This window comes from Rhodnius prolixus, unplaced genomic scaffold (genome assembly GCF_049639745.1).
Source record: "Rhodnius prolixus isolate KJV_2025 unplaced genomic scaffold, Rpr scaffold_8, whole genome shotgun sequence".
In the NCBI taxonomy this organism is placed as follows: Eukaryota; Metazoa; Arthropoda; class Insecta; order Hemiptera; family Reduviidae; genus Rhodnius; species Rhodnius prolixus.
In genome coordinates, this window is record NW_027411593.1 from 19,821,065 (window position 1) to 19,839,210 (window position 18,146).

At 33.0% G+C, this 18,146-nt stretch overlaps 1 protein-coding gene across 2 annotated transcripts in view; it reads right to left on the minus strand.

Annotated features, from left to right (window-relative positions):
- Nucleotides 1–18,146, minus strand: part of LOC141451005 (uncharacterized) — a 229,396-nt gene that overhangs the window by 84,316 nt on the left and 126,934 nt on the right. Inside the window, exon 2 of one of the 2 annotated variants that reach the window (XM_074121993.1) lies at nt 3,197–3,238. The exons of the other annotated variant lie outside the window; for it this stretch is intronic. The gene's annotated coding sequence lies outside the window, so the exon portion shown is untranslated. The remainder of the gene's footprint in view (nt 1–3,196; nt 3,239–18,146) is intronic. 2 annotated transcript variants of the gene reach the window in all.

Here is an 18,146-nt window from a genome sequence, read left to right on the forward strand (position 1 = left end):
GGCTGTCCTTCAAATTACTTGTCTTGGATTGGACTTAATTAAAATTGTCCGGTAGGACAGTTGTGTAAGGGTTGATCGTCAAAAACTGCATAAAAAAGGGTAACGTTGAAAAAAATATTAGATTATTTAGGTTTGCCTATTTAAAAACTGATTGTAATTAATTATGAATAAGACTAATTTTTGTTATAAATCTAGTTGAAAAAGTGATTTAAGTGATTTATTTAGATTTAAAAGTGATTTTGAATGCATACCTAATGTCATTTCATGAATATATTTGTATGTCAATTACTGGTCCCACCCCATGTCAAACACTGGTTCCACCGAAAATTCGGTATGTCAATTACTGGGTCATTGACATACTTACAAATAAAATCATTTTTGGTTGACATAAAGATCGAATTTACTGCTTTTAAAATATTAATAAAATACAATACATCCTACTGGAGCGGTACAAATTTACAACCTACACCTGGAGCCAAAATAACGGAAGATATTCTATCTTAAACTTGAATTTTTTCTTAAGCAGTCAATTACTTGTCCCTTCACCCTATATCTCTTTTTATTCTAATATTGCTGTTTTGTTTTGCGTTAGATCGTAAAGATGTGTTCAACGCGCATCTTAACAAAGTTATTTACTCATTTTTATATCAAGAAAGTGTTCTAATGGACTTTTAAGAATGCAAGCTGTAGCTTTTCCTAATTAGTGCGCATTTAAAGAATTTCAACAATCCCAAATATTAAGCGAAATAGAAAGTGACATTCTGTAGCATATGTTAAATTGTATTTATAAAAATAATATACAAAGCGGGTAAACAAAAAAAAAAAAGGTTATAGAAATAGCTTGAACATACAAAATAATAATAAGTCTATCAGAAACTATATCATCACCTTAAGAATTATGGAGATAAAAACACAACTTCCTTAAATATCTCTTAGTAAGTAATAACTATTTTAACTTCTATATTAGCTATAATGACAGGCGTTTTGGTAGAGAAATGTCAGAATTATAGCGCATGATCCATAATAGGTTTGGAATGACGAGAAGATATAGGTGATAGTCACATCTGTGAAGTTTCGCAATGCCATGAAGAACAACAACAGTGAAGTGGGAGTAAAAGAAAAGGATAGAATGTACGGCTCTCTCGCTCCAGTTGCGTGTCCTGGTGTGGCGGCACTAAACCATGTAATTTATAAGTAAGAAAACGGCTGCGCAAAGTAATCATTAAGTAATGGCCACTCGCCACCGCGATTACATGGGCGCCGTACACCCAGAAGAGAGATTAAACTAAACGTGTTTAAACAGATCAAACGGGGTGGTCCACAACAGCTTCCTCTCCATTCACATACACAAACACACCGCTAATCATTCTTATGCATTAATTAGTACACAATTAATATCTTAGTGGAATTAAGGCGCCAAATGTAGCCTGAAGCTGTTTTAATATTAAGTACCAATTAAAAAAGTTGAAAAAAAAGAAGTAAAATCAGGAAACTGTTAAAATTGAATTTAAATAAATAAGTAACTTAAGTCTAGTCCACGGCTTTTCGTGCAAATTGTCCACTCTAAGTGACATCATACTGATCTTGAGTTTTCGTCACAAATATAGTCTTATTTTGCATTTACTGAACAGTTTTACGGGTACTGTAAAACGAGAAGTCGAAGAGTTTTCAAATTTGGTAATTGGTTAAAGTGCCACACTGAAAGAAAGCTTTTAGAACACAATTAGCCAACCAAAAGTGCCAATTTACTGCATCGAATTTTCACTTTTTAAGTGTTTTTACGAAAAAAGAAAAGTAAAGTATTTAAAGATTTCCTTTAAACATGTTACAATAATTGAATACATGTAGATCTACAAGTCTGTTTTTCCACACTTTCCTTGTAAACTTCTGTTTTAGACAAGTTAGAGAAGTGATTGGCTTCAGGCCTTCAGACTTTACTATAAAATGCTATTTCAGTGCACTTTACGGTCTTAGCATCATAATAACAATAATATATACAACTAAAATTCCAAATCGGATGACCAATTGCCATTTTACTTATCAACATTTTGATTTTAGGAAACTCTAAACTCTCCCATTGACAGAATAATGATACAACTACTGTACAGAACTATCATATAGAAACATTATCCTACGGCTGTGAAATATGGGTATTGACCAAGTAAAATAAGCGCCTTCTAAATATTTGGGGAAGAAAGATCTTAAGAAAGATATTTGGTCCACGTAAAAGTGAATAATAATTGGAAGATCAGTACTAACAACGAGCTTCGTGACTTAAATGGCAAACCAGATCTGATCTGTTTCATTAAAGTCGCCAGATTAAGATGGTTAGGGCACGTAGAAAGGATGCTCGAAACAAAAATTCCAAAGAAACTGTTCTATGGAATTCCAGGTGGAAGAAGAAAAAGTGCACGTCCTCGCTTGAGGTGGCTGGACGATGTAGAAACCGACATCAGAAGGCTGGGTGTCAGAAGATGGAGACTCCGTGCCTTGGATAGGGACGAGTGGAATGCGGTGCTGAAGGAGGCCAAGGTCCTTACAGGACCGTAGCGCCCTATAGTAAGTAAGTAACATTGATAGAATAATATTTAAGACAATGAAACTTTAAACCAAATCTCGTTGTTAGAAGATCATATATATTACCAGTGTGCATGGCACTTTTTCTAGTTTTTCTTTAATTTTCTAGTCCGTCGCCAAAAGACATCATTTGAACTTAAGTTTATGTTGAGCCTGCCTCTTCGGTTTGAATAATTTGCTTTAAGAATAATACTTCGTGGAGTTTTGGGAGAGCTATGACGTCAAGCTTTCTTTAACTGTATTCCTTTAGGAGTCAGAGAGTCTCAACAAGTTTTTAAAGGATCGGCCCGACCGAAAATTGTATTTTAGATCTATAAGTTAAAAAATTGTACACGTATAACTAAACAATTACTAAGAAGGTTATTGTTTTTATCTTTCAGAGAGTCTTAAAATGTTCTTGTTTGCATTAAAATTAAGTTTTGAAAAAAGGTCTGAGGAGTCCTTCTCTGAACGAGCGTACAATTACGAATTCTGAATCTGGGACAAGACCGGAGAGAATCTTTCAAAAACTTAGAAATCAGTTTACTCCAGGAAATAGAGAATTCCACCACACTATGAACTATATACGAGTATCTATTATTATTGAACAGTCAATGAAAATCAATCGTTTCACACTTACTTAGGCATGAGAGCATCTTTTCGTCGATTCTTGCCAATAGATCTGAAACAAGCAGAAAAATAATTAGCCCTTAGAACCCTTATTAAAACAACTAGAAATGAAACCACTCAACAAGAAGTTGGTTATCATAAAATCCAGTTGAAATTACTTCGTTATCATAAATTATCTAAAACAAGTGCTTAAAAATATCTAATAAAATTAAGTATAAACTTTATATGAAACGAGTTACTTAAATATTTTAATTTTATGGAAACTAATAAATTATAGTGCATAATATGAAGTTATAAAAAATTAATGGTTCTGAGGAACAAAACTGCCTTGAATTTAATTTTTATTAATTTAATTTTGAATTTTTGAGTTTAAATTGAGTTTAAATGGATAGATGAAACTCCTAGGGAGTATTAAAGATGTTAAGATTGATTAGGGTCAAATAATTGGGCTTATGTCAGTCTTAATGGATTTGGTTTAAATGTTTTATATAAGATAACCGCAGAATTTTTATTCTGAGAAATTCTCAGTTGATTAACTTCAACTAAGTTAGGACAAACTATTGTTTTTTGAAGTTTGAGACGCAGAACGAGGCGACTCATCAAACTCTATGGCAGCTTCTTTAAATGAGTACAAGTCAGAAGCCTAACGATTGTAGAATCGTTGGAATACAATTATTAGAAAGGCTATCAAAGAATAAAAAAAGCCATAAGCGCAGATTTTGAATGGGTTCTAACTTCCTTAAAAGTTGTACAGCTAAATGTTAACATTAATACAGCTTCCAGCAACGGAATGAAACGCTGGAGATCTTGGACAGGTTTAAGGAAAACATGCAGTCCCGAATTCCCTTCCATGAAGAGTGGTTAATGTGCTCCAACTCAAAATTAAAGAACAGGCTATGAGAAGATCTCGAGATAGACACGAGAGAGAAAATAAAAGGACTATTACTTTGGCTTGGCAATGTGGAGCGAATATCCCTTGATAGATTGCAAGAAAGATGGCAGACCAGGGGAAACCAGATTGTCTTAAGATGGATGGACGCTGTGGAGGATCATCTCTCCCGACAGACTATGGAAGCTGAGAGAAATGATAGAATCTTAAGAGGAGATACTGTTCTTGCAATAGGACTGTTAACACCAAAGGAACAAGAAGATTAGACCTTTCTGTTATAGATAAAAAAACAACCAACAATGAACTAAAAGGGTTTGAGATTTGGTTTAGACTAAATTTAGAATTATTTGAGCAAACTATTCTTAAGCTAAACATTTAGTGTTTATTTACCAACATAAAAAGTTAGTGGCTAAGCAGAAACATAAACAACACTAAACTCAATCGTTCCAATTCATAAAACTAGCTGAACATCTAAATGTTCCTAAGAACAATACCATCGTAAAGGAAATCTCCTCAAGTTCACAGTTCATTTGTTGGCTAACTAGCCGTAGCAAACTAACCATTGTGTTTAAAGCTTATTGAAAGAATCAAAGTTAAATATACGTATGTGGTTCATTTAAAATCAGACATTACATCAATGGTTTACTAAGAAATAAAATACAAAAACTATAGTTTTCCTAATTTCTAATCCTAAATTTACTCGAACAAATGAAAACATGTATTCATAAAAAATATTAAGTCATCATTAGAAGCTATTCTGACTTGTTGACCTGCAACAATTTTTGTAATTGAAGGTTAATGTTAGCGTGGAAGAAATGGGTGTTGTTTAAAAGAGATTTCACAGCTATTTTGCTGTTGCCATGGAACAAGATGACAGACTGATTGAGTGTATATTAATAAAAAAAGGAGGCCACATCCTGCCTGCCTTATAAGGCCAATAAGAACAAGACTAAAATGATGTTTCATCAGAAATAAATATAAATACTTCTTGTAGTCATTTAGCTCATTTTGTTTTATGGGCTTGAAAAGTGCTAAGTACATCAAGATCTGTAGCTCTCAAGAAATCTCCACTAATATATAAAGCATATGGAAGAGAACGGTTGCACAAATTTCATAGCTCTCAACTTTTAAATAGCTTTAATCCTTATCACTTAAGAAGGAATCCATCTATGTTTTTGTTATCACAATACTAAGCTGACATAAAATTATAGAAGTCGTTTGCGTGAAAATAATAACAGTAAAAAGAAGAAATGAAAAATCGTTCAGTGAAGTAGTATTTTGATTGAATGGTGGGTACCCACGAGCAAATCAATTTATAAAAAACACTTTTTCAGATCATGGGATTTCAAAGCGGATAATTCCAATGAAACTGTACGATTACAATACATTAGTAGAGTAAGATTATTAATGGAATCAACATAAATTTTCTCATTGAAAGAAAAGTAATTAATATAAAAACCAAGACACAGTATAAATAATAAAGTGGGGAAAAAAAAGATATATCATTTGAGATCTGTACTATTTAAATAAATTAATAAAACTTAAATAATCTGTCAGCATAAATGTTTCTTTATCTGTGAAAGTAGCTCACACTTAAGCCTTTTATATCCTTTTCTACAATAGCTTTTCTGTGAAAGAAGGAAAAAAAAAATCTTCACAATAAATCAAAGAACGTCTTGAAAAAAAACAAAATGTTAGAAAATTGTCTAACGCCTCACCTTTACTTACTAGAAACACACAAGCAAATTAATAAAACAGAAAACAACTTTTAACAAATAAGAAACCAAAAATTTTGTTAACCAAATCAATAATTTATATAGAATTAAGTACACATGGAGGGATACTTCCTACAAGGAACTAGTTTCTTTTTTGGAAAGTTTAAGTTCCCCTACTTAGTTAGCCACAACAAGAATCAACCAACATAAAGATCTATAAAGCTGGCTCAATGTTAAATAATTTAGAATTAGGATTTATTTATCATAACATTTCCCCTACTTCTCCTAGTATCTTTAATTAACATGATTAAAGATACTAGGAGAACTCGATGTTATCTTTAGAAACAAAAAAATAAATAAATAAGTAGTTGAAACTAAAAAAATAAAAATAAAGGTTGTTTTCTTTATTTCTAGAAAATAAACTAAAGTTACTAAAACTACTATCTAGCCGGTAGAAACCTACAAAAACATTGTATTCATTATTATTCTTAGTGGATAATGTAGAATTCTACTTCACCTGAAATATTGTATCCACTTCAAGGATTAAGGTAGAACATGAAACCTAATGAGGGAAATAGTTCCAAAAACATCTCCCCAATAATAGTTTATTGCAGTCAAGGTAAACTGTTTTCAAGTTTAAAGTATTATATTTATCTTACGTAAATATCTTCTCGTTTCCATTTTATTTGGATTCACTATTAAGTTATATGAATAGAGCAGACAAATAGTTTTTTTCTACTTGCAGGGAAATTGGGTAATAAAAGTACAAATTAACTATCTGAATGACCAGGAGTTGAACGGGAGCTAGTTACCTTCCACAGAACTACATTTGGTTATATGCTCTAGCATTCCTTTTTAATACGATCAATCGACGACATTAAAAGCTCTATAATAAACTTTAAGTTACAGTTTTACTTAGAAGCAATATTGTATTTAAGTAATTGGAGAGTCTTCAGTAGGGCTTTGTGTTGACCTGGATTCCATGCGCTTTTATACTTCAGCACTTTTTATCCTTAAAACAAAAATTACACTAACTCTCATCTTCCATGCATTCTCAAACTCCGCAAAATAGTTTCATGTAATTAGCATTCCAATATATTCTCACTGCACAACGTACAGCCCGCCAGTATGTTCCCTAAGGCATACAGCAATATTTCTCGTGTCCCATTTTGTCAAACTTAAGAATAAATGAGATTTTAATCAAGAGATGTTCTTCCAAAATTTTATTATTGTATTTATTTATTTTTCTCTTGTCCAAGCAAATATAAAAATCGATACTGTTTTGACAATTATTAATTACTGTACCTTTTGCAGGCATCGCTAAAAAGTTCATGGTTTTAGATCCACTGTTTGGTTTCACAAGAGATCTCTACATTAGTGATTTACATCAGACCTTCTCTTTTGTAGAGTTTGTGACGATAAAGAAGAGACAATCATTATTGATCTTGTGAGGAATATGGATTATAGAGATATTAGAGAGAAATTATAGATTATGGATTATAGACTTACGAAATGTTACGCACTCAGGCATTACAGAAACAAATTAAGCTGTCTTAGATCAATAATAATTAAACTTTTGACACTGTTCTGTATAAATGAAAACAAATACACTTTTAAGGTTAGAATTTATTCAAGTTTTTCAACTTTTTATATATACACTGGGCCAAAAAAGTCTGTGAACACTAACCTAAATTTTATTACTTTTATTATTATCTTATTAGAAACTTCTTTTATTTTCAAATGAAATATACTATTCGATAGAGAGAAACCAGAGTTTTTCATTTTATATTCAATCTTTTATTTTTGTTCAGCAGGAATATCACAATTAAATGTTTAACAAAACAACACCCCAAACGAATGCAAAAAAAGTCTATGAACACTTTGCAGAAATAAATCATTGTTACACATTGTACGTGAATTATAAATTTTAAAAACTTGTAGGACCTCCTATGTTCCTAATCACTTCCAACAAACGAGCTTTCATCGATCCTAATAATTTTGTGGTCGTCAATGTTGGAATTTTATCCCACTCTTCTAAAATAGCGTTTTTTAGTTGTTCACGGTTTCTTATTCCTCGTTTATTTATTTCGCGGCTGATTTCATCCCACAAATGTTCTATTGGGTTAAGGTCTGGCATTTGTGGAGGGGTGTTTAGGCGCCAGAGTGTATTATTTAAAAGCCATTCCCGAGTTTTTGGTGCGGTATGTTTCGGGTCATTGTCTTGTTGGAAGACAAACGTTCCCTCCAACCCTAATTTTTTTGAATTTTCTTTTAAATTGCGTCTTAATATATCCACATACACATATTGGTCCATCATACCATTAATTAGATCTAACTTGCCCACTCCTTTAGCACTCATGCACCCCACACCAGAATGTTGCCTCCCCCATGCTTAAAAGTAGGCTTCATATTTTTCATTTTCATAGCTTCATTTCTTTTTTGCCACACTTTTTGTCGTCAATCAGACCCACATACATTGAATTTCGACTCATCTGAAAAGATTACGGTTTCCCAGAAACTAGAAGGCTTAGAAACATATTCTTTCGCGAAATCCAATCGGCGGTTACTATTTATTTTATTGATTAAAGGTTTTTTCCTCGGGACTCGACCGCAATAATCGTATTCATGTAATTTATTTCTAATTGTATGTGGTGTTACGCTTACACATAACCACTTGATAATTCTTGACTGATTTTTTGAGCGCTTGTCCTGGGTTCTTCTCGAACAGACTTCAGAATTTGCCGTTTATGAAAGGAATTAAGTTTTGGTGGCCGTCCACTGCGTGGCCTACTAATCACATTTCCGTACTTTTTAATTATATTATGCACCGTTGAAGGGTTTTTTTGAACTATCTTCCCTATTTCTCGAATACTTTTTCTTTCATTTCGCAACGTCACAATAAGTTCTCGAATTGGTCTGGGAACTTCCATATTAGTGGTTAAATATGTACTAATTAGATTATTTATTCACAAAACTGACTGTAGTGGTTTCTACAATACAATAGAGAACTTTGAAACTTTATTCAATCGTTTTTCTGTTTGTTATCTTAATGTTTTTACATATTTATACAGCTGTTCACAGACTTTTTTTGCATTCGTTTGGGGTGTTGTTTTGTTAAACATTTAATTGTGATATTCCTGCTGAACAAAAATAAAAGATTGAATATAAAATGAAAAACTCTGGTTTCTCTCTATCGAATAGTATATTTCATTTGAAAATAAAAGAAGTTTCTAATAAGATAATAATAAAAGTAATAAAATTTAGGTTAGTGTTCACAGACTTTTTTGGCCCAGTGTATATCTGAGTATTTCGTAACATGAATATTTTTTTTTTTTATTTAATACGTTTATTTATTAATCAAAAAGCATACATAATCCAATTACAATGCCGCAACAAACCCATGGTCATAAGACCGTCAGGCGAGTTCCATACAAAAAATAATCAAATAATTATCACAGATAGTTTAAATATTGATTTATAAATTTTCATTATTTATGCCATTTTCTCATATTTTGCATTCCTTACTTATTTATTTATTTTACTTTATTTTATTTATTTATTTCCATTTTATATAATTTATTTATTTATTTCTTTAAACTATACTTTCTCAACTCAGCTTTTTAAATTACAAATCGTGACAGGAAGAAACATTGCAACACTTCAGGACTTCATAGACACCATCTATTAAATATATTTTAAGTACATTTTGTTTTTCTAAATTCACATGCCCTCTTTACATAGCAGGCAAGGGGACCCCATCCGCAGACACCATTGACCACATTCAGCCCCTCCTCAGCAGCCAATACTGCTTTACCCAAATACCGCTCTCTCAGCAGACATAGACCAGGACATTCGAGCAGAAAATGGTAAAGGTCCTCCCTCACGTTCATACCACACACCGGGCAGAAGGGTGACTTAACAGGTTTATAGGGGGTGCAAGTCAAATTTAACATCTCCGATCTTACGCCAATGATCAATTTTGTAAACAGAAAATTGTCCAAATTTAAATATTGGTTGCTCAAGCCAAATTTCAAATGCGGATACAATAAATGATTTGAACTATTTTGAACTCTGGATATTAACTCACTATATTCTTTATTCATTATACTTGTAAGTAAATCATCAGACAAATCAACCCATTGTTTCACATCAGTATTAGCAGTGTCAATTAAATTAAATTCAATTAACCGACTCGACCATTCTTTGGCCCAACAAATCTTCTTACTTATTACTGACATTGCCAATATTTTTGGTAATCGACTGTTATCCATTTCATTCACAATTTTTTTAATGTATTTCATGTGGAGTCGAAAGGTGTACGCAAACATACTATTTACATTGGTTTCAAGCAATAAGAAATAATTTGGAGTGTTTAACGGAAGACAAAAAATTCTCTTTAAAAACAGTCTGTGACACTTTTCCAGTAATTCATATTGTCTCCACCCCCAAACTTGAGCGCCATATGTCATGATTACACGCGATGTCGCGTAAAATAATTTCATTTTTGAATCATAATTACACTTATTTGAGAAGAGAATATTATTGAAATTATTTAGCGCAATTTTAGCCTTACTAATTTTTTCTCTTATGCTATTGGTAAAATTTAAATTTGAGGTGAATTTGATTCCTAAATATTCATACTCCTTTACTATTTCAATTAAATTATTCTGATAAAACCATTTTTCATTTCTTGTTATTTTCCCAGGATACTGTTTAAAAATTACTATTTTGGATTTGTCAAGGTTCACTAGTAAGTTCCACCTTTCACAATAACTTGAATATATATAAATCCAATTAATAAACTCAATAAAGCTTGGAACAGACACAAACATATTTTGCTTTTTAAATTAATTATTCATTTTAAGACAGAAGAAGTATTAGGATGATAAAGTAGAAATGAATAAAAACGGAATAGTAAACTAGTGACAAGAAAGAATGAATAAAGCTGTTGAACGTGGAATCATTCTGATAAGAATGATAGAATACACATTAATGTCTTAATAATATTGATTAATAGCATTTTATAATGAAATATTTATATGGATACCCTCTTCCTACCCACCTTCTACTTGTAATAGGTTGTCATAACAATATATATTTATAAGTATAGTAATACAATCATTAATATATAAATACTTTCAAATCAAAATATTTCATTCATTATTTTTATTTTCAGATCATTTGATGGGTAACGGAGCTGGCTTTCTTTTACACAACCATTAGGTTTTTTTATTAATAGAGTTACAGATAACCAAGACGTATTTTACGTCAAAATTATTTATCTTCCTAGTAACTGGCTTAATTAGTCAGCAAATTATTTCTAGCATTTACCAAGTATATTTTTTTAATTTTTTAAATCTAAAACTTGTGAAATCACCTAACTTTTAATATGATAAGAAAATATTTACCTTAATTAGTGTAATTAATTTCTTTCAGCAGAATTTAGGGAAACGAGTTGGAGATTAACAGTTAGCAATTAAGGATTTATAACAATTATTGAAATCTATAAAAAAAAAAAGAAACACTCAGCGGGTTTTCCAAAAATATCCAAAGCGACGAAAGACCTTTCAATAAATTAATTATTACATTAATATTTTTATTCCATTATTTTTTGTCTATGGTCATGCGAGGTGTGGCTATTAAATAACGAGACTGATGCTGCTACAGAAGAACTATGCATGTACCAAATCCTAACGATCGACAGCTGGGCAGCGTAAAGCCTTCTCTTTCGATTTTTGTAAACCGTCGTTTTTGTAAGAGGTGTTAGTTTCGTTTTGCTGAAAAAATTGATACTACACATGTAGTAGAGCAACTAATTGTGAAATTTCACATGATACTTAGTAAAACCGCTACTGAAACTTATCTTTTATTTAAAAAAAGGTCATGGCGATGAATGTTAATCACGTGCGCGAGTTTTTGAGTGGTTCAAGCGTTTCCAAGATGGCCGAGAAGACGTCGGAGATGATGACCGCTCGGGTCGCCCTTCCACATCCAAAACTGATGAAAAAAACGGTCATAATTAATCAACATTACTACCGTGAGGTACTTGCTTAACTCCGTGTAAGAGTAAGGAAAAAACGACCCGATTTGTGGGAGAACAAGTCACGGGTTCTCCATCAAGACAACGCGCCGGCTCACACTACATTGTCTGTCAAGTACGTTTCTAGCCAAGTACAACATCCCAGTTCTAGGCCATCCGCCTTATTCGCCTGACCTGGCCCCATGTGACTTTTATCTGTTCCCTAAAGTCAAATCTGCATTAAAAGGAACACGATTTCAGTCCGTTGAAGCTGTGAAAGAAAAAGCGGCAGGCGTCATGCAGGTGCTCACAGAAAAAGGCTTCCAGCACTGTTTCGAACAATGGTAAATTCGCAAGGAGCGTTTTAGGGTTTGGGGAGGGGTGTATATTGAAGGTGATACTAACTAAATATGTTTAAATTTAAAATAAAATGTTTTACAGCAATAGTCTCGTTATTTAAGTTATTTAGTTAGGTGTTCTATCGTTACAGAAAACACAGGTAGAGGAGTGGCTTTATTAATTAAAAAAAATATTAAACATTTTCCTATACTACTTCCTCCATTGAAATCATTAATAGCTGTTGGTGTCATGGTAGAGTTTGAAAATATAGAGCTCCTAATACTGTCGGCATATCTGTCACCATCTCTCAGACTTGACTGTAGAGATTTGCGTATGCTTTTTGATTTGCACAAGCATGTAATATTGGTGGGTGATTTAAATTGTAAACATGCTGCTTGGAATTGCTTCACTAATAACCGAAGTGGTAAATGTCTGCTTGAATTCTCTTTTAAATCCGGTATTGGAATTTTAGCACCTGACAAGCCTACCTACTTTCCTGATCGATCAAATGCGCGTCCTAGTGTGCTTGATTTCGCCCTAATAAAAAACTGTAATTTTAGTATTACAACAACCTCTCACAGTGCTCTCTCTTCTGACCATAACCCTGTCATTTTTAATTTAACGAACAAAGTAAATGAACTTCAATCGGAGAAAGCTTTCAACTTTAAAGCTGCTGATTGGAAAAATTTTAGGTCCTTGGTGGACGAAAAATTAGATATTAATCCAATCATAACTAACTATCACGATATTGACACATTAGCGACCAACCTCCAAACCATACTATTAACGGCTGCATTGGATTCAATTCCGCTTAAAAAATCAAGGAGTAAATCTGAAGAATTACCTCCTCTAATCTTGCTATGTATAAAAATTAAAAACATTGTCAAAAAGGCGTTTTCTAAGTACCGTCACTCCTGGATTAAGAGAACGCTAAATAAACTTATATCCTTGATATCAAGACTTTTGCAACTGCACAGAAACGCTAGCTGGAACAACTTTCTTTCGCAGCTATCTACCCATGATAATAAACTTTACAGAATTGTTAAAGGAGTCCGCAAAGGAACGCCTAACATACCGCCACTCTCTTTAAATAATAATCCTCAGACCACCTCTCTAAACAGCTATGCCTTTAGTTCTCACCATAAAGCTTCGACGTTGGCCGACTTCTTTCAGAATGTTCACATCAGGAACGCAGATCTAGGCGTTCCTTCGTTCACCCGTAGTGTAATATCTACGAACAAAGAGTTTTTTATTCCAACTGTAAAACACGACACCTGCAAATTAACTTCTCCGAAAGAAATCAGAAATATTATTTCCAAATTAAAAGATAACAAGGCTCCTGGTGTAGATGGTATTCAGTCACGAATAATTAAAAATATATCTCGCAAGTGTTTAATTCACTTGACTAAGCTAATTAACTATATTTTAATGTTTGGATATTTTCCAGAAATTTGGAAAACTGCAAAAGTGATTGTCTTCCCCAAGCCTGGAAAAGATCACTCTCTACCCAGTAGTTATCGACCAATCTCTTTATTACCCTGCCTTAGTAAAGTCGTTGAACGTGTTGTACTAAAGAGACTAAATGCATTTATTGAAAGTAATAATTTACTATCTCAAGTGCAATACGGATTTAGATCTTTTCACTCCACTACTGCGCAGCTAGCAAGAGTCACGGACATCATTGCGGACGGATTTAATGTGAACAAGCACACAGGAATGGCATTGATCGATGTTGAGAAGGCTTTCGATTGTGTTTGGCATGATGGCCTAATCTATAAGATGATCCAGAATGACTTCCCTAAATACTTAATTTACTTTGTCAAAAGCTATTTGACTAGCAGGAAATTTTGCGTAGCAGTTGATAATGCTACTTCTAGCCTCAGGCCAATTTTAGCCGGTGGGCAGCAAGGTTCGGTCCTTGGACCAACTCTCTTTAACATTTTTATTAATGATTTAACCAAAATTAAACTTAAAGCCAGTAGTGCGTTGTTTGCCGATGACACTTCCTTTTTCATATCCTCCTTCAGAATTGACACTATAGCCAATCATTTGTCAATAGCTCTTGCTAAAAGTTTCAAGTACTTTAAAAAGTGGAGAATCAAACCTAACCACACTAAAACGGAGCTAATTCTATTCTCTCGAAGAAGACCCACAATCAACCATACTGTTACAGTAAATGGAGTCTCTCTACCATGGCGAAAAGAAGTTAAATACTTAGGATTAACTTTAGACTCAAAACTAACGTACACAAAGCATGTAAATAATGTATGTAATAAGGCGCTAGGCGTTATGTGCAGTCTGTTCTCCTTGCTTAATAGACACTCATCCTTGGACTTCCAAAATAAAAAATTAATATACTATCTCTACATTCGACCTATACTCCTCTATGCAGCCCCTGTCTGGTCTCAAACTTGCATAACCAATCATAATAAAATGCAGAGAGTGCAAAACAAATGCCTGAGATTGATTGGTTCATTTCCCAGATGGACGCCCATAGACTACATGCACGCAGTAATTGACGTTCCTAGCATCTCCACTACTGTTTACTGTCTTTTAGAAAAATTCGTCTCCACTTGTTACAATAGTCCGTACCCACACATAGTAGCCATTGTTAATTACAATATAAACTCTCTCAGTTATAAAAAATATAAATATAAACGCTTAAAGCATCTTTTGTAACAACTACCTGTATATCAAGCTGAGGTTTTTTTTAATTTTTTCCTTAATATGTAAATATGTTCCTTTAAACTGAACTAAATAATTTGATAGGTGTATATAGGCGCTAAGCTTGAAACCTCAATTTCATTTCAAATTTGTGTACATATTTAAAGTTTTGTAAATAAATATTATTATTATTATAAAACACTGCCCAACAGTTAGAATAAGAAACTCCTGAAGCGCCAACAGCTGGATTTGAAATCGGTAACTCTGCGTAGTTCCAGTAGGCAAGTCCAATTTACCGCAAATTAAAAGGCGTATCAGAAGCCTAGAGTTAACTCATACTTTCTTGAAAAATTGGTATTAAAAAAGAAATAATATACATAAAACATAGTAGTGCATCCATTTTATTTTCAGAAAATTTTATTTGGCATTCTGAAATTTGAGTACATAACGTTAAAGATTTGGGATATAATGAATTGTACTTATCAGAATACAGGAAATAAGAGTTTTTTCTGTTAGATAATATTTTTTATATTTAGAAACAATTTATCACTGCAGACACTTAAAAAAGATGCTTACTTACTTAAGGATTATATTTTTTAAAAGATAGCATTTTTGTTGTGTCAGACATTCTTGACCAAAGAAAGAAATTAAAAGCTGATAAAGAAAGATGAGCACTTCGGTGGACCGTCTCATTGTTTCATTTAAAGCGTAGTTTACGAAATTTTTTGAGTAAAAAAACGAGTAAATTAAAAAATTTCAGTTCCAAATTTTGGAAAACAAAAGTTGTATAATGAAAAAGACAAAAGGTTAAATATTTCGTTGAATACTAGTTTGCTAGATGCCAATTATTTCAAGGCAAAAAGTTGTCTTCAATAGATCCTTAAAAGTTAAATGTGTGAATGTTGTGGGTTCCAGAAAAAGTAATGTCTTCAGGGACTGTATATTCTGTTGAAGGTACTAGGGATCCTCGTAGTAATTTCAATGAAATTTCAGTTTAGCCTTAACTTTTCAATTAAATGCAAGAATTTGTCACGTCAAGATTTTTGTAAAGAGAAAGTTTAATATTCAACGCAAAGATAAGCAAGGCAAGAACAAGAGAATTGATACAAAGTATTTATTATGCCGTTACTTTAAGTATCTGCTAAGTTTAAGTTATCTGATTCACAATCGAAAATCAAAAGAAACAAATAAATTCAAATCTCAACAATCACTGTCACAATTGAAAAGATGCACTCTCAATAAATTCTAATACTAAGACTGACAATCATTTTTTAAATTTTTATGTTGGTAGAATAAAAGAAAACGAGTCAAATAAAATTGACATTTAAACTTAGAAGAACATGTCTCATATGAATGAAAGCAGGTAATAAACCAAGTCTGTACAAGAATAAAATGCCTAAGATTAAAAACCGCATAGGTCTTTTTTTTATCACTTATTTCTTGTTAGTCGTCTTTAAAATGTCATAATATCTTTTTTTGTTGTCAAGATAAAAAGTCTTTGATAAAAGAAAACAAACTGGAAGACAAAATTATTCCAGTCTGCGAGTAATAAAAGATGTTTCAATTTCTTTTCTTGGATTTTTATCATTTAAAATGTTATTTTATATTGAAGTTCTTGTAGATATTGTTAATTGCATACAATTATTTTTAGCTTGTAATCTCAAGGTTTAAATTCTTTTACATTGCACTGGAAACTGGCTAGATCGTTTTAGTTACTCAAGGCACTTTTTGATTTTAAGATGGTATCCGAATTTTGCTCACATAATGAATACGAGGGTCGTTAGAAAAGTCCGTGCAAAAATAAAAACTACTTAATTTTTTGGGGTAAACATTTTTTATTTTTCAACATAGTCTCCTTTTAGGCTTATACACTTCGTCCAACGCTGCTCCAGTTTGTTGATCCCTTCCGAATAATAGGATTTGTCCAAGTCAGAAAAATAGCCATTCGTTTCTGCAATCACCTCCTCGTTTGAATAAAATCTTTTACCCGCCAGCCATTTCTTCATATTGGAGAACAAATAGTAGTCCGAGGGAGCCAAGTCTGGAGAATAGGGGGGATGTGAAACGAGTTGGAACCCTATTTCCATTAATTTTGCGACCACAACTGCTGAGGTGTGAGCTGGTGCGTTGTCGTGATGGAAAAGGACTTTTTTGTGGGCCAATCGTGGGCGTTTTTCTTGCAGCTCGGTTTTCAAACGGTCCAATAACGATGAATAATATGCACCTGTAATATTTTTACCCTTTTCCAGATAGTCGATGAGGATTATTCCTTGCGAATCCCAAAAGACAGTCGCCATAATCTTTCCGGCCGAAGGAACGGTCTTCGCCTTTTTTGGCGCAGATTCCCCCTTGGTAACCCATTGTTTAGATTGTTCTTTGGTCTCAGGAGTGTAGTGATGTATCCATGTTTCATCCACAGTGACGAAACGACGTTTAAAGTCCTGCGGATTCTTCTGGAACAGCTGCAAACCGTCCTTGCAACACTTCACACGATTTCGTTTTTGGTCAAGCGTGAGCAATCGCGGCACCCATCTTACGGATAGCTTTGTCATGTCCAAATGTTGATGCAAAATATTAAGTACCCGTTCATTCGATATGCCCACAGCACTAGCAATCTCACGCACCTTCACTCTTCTGTCATCCATCACCATATCATGGATTTTATCAATGATTTCTGGAGTAGTAACCTCAACAGGGCGTCCAGAACGTTCAGTGTCACTTGTGCACATATGGCCACTCCGAAAATTTTGAAACCACTTATAAACTGTTCTAATCGAAGGTGCAGAGTCACCATAATGTTTATCAAGCTTCTCTTTAGTCTCCTGAGGCGTTTTGCCTTTCATAAAGTAGTGTTTAATCAACACACGAAATTCTTTTTCGTCCATTTTTTGAAAATCACTCGACTTCCTCGATTCAAACGAATGCCAAACACAAAGAAATAGACCGATCTGGCTGAAACTTGGTGTGTGTTCTTCCAAGAGATGCTACTAACTAAACATAACCTCGATACGCGCCAGTAGTGCTATCTCTCTGACTTTGCACGGACTTTTCAAACGACCCTCGTAGATTGGTATCATAAATGTAATTTCACTTTTGAAGGAAGATTAATTCCACCTTTTACTTAAAAAATATTAAGATAATTTTTTTTAAGAAAAGCTTTTTTGTGAACAGTTATAGATCAACATGCATGCAATGAGCTTATGAAGTTTTAAAAAATCTTAGGAATAGTTTTCTAAATGTATAAATTGAGGAAAATTTATAACAAAAAAAAAATAAAAGTCAATCAAATACTGATTTTTTTAAATATTATCGGATACCATGATAACACCAAGTT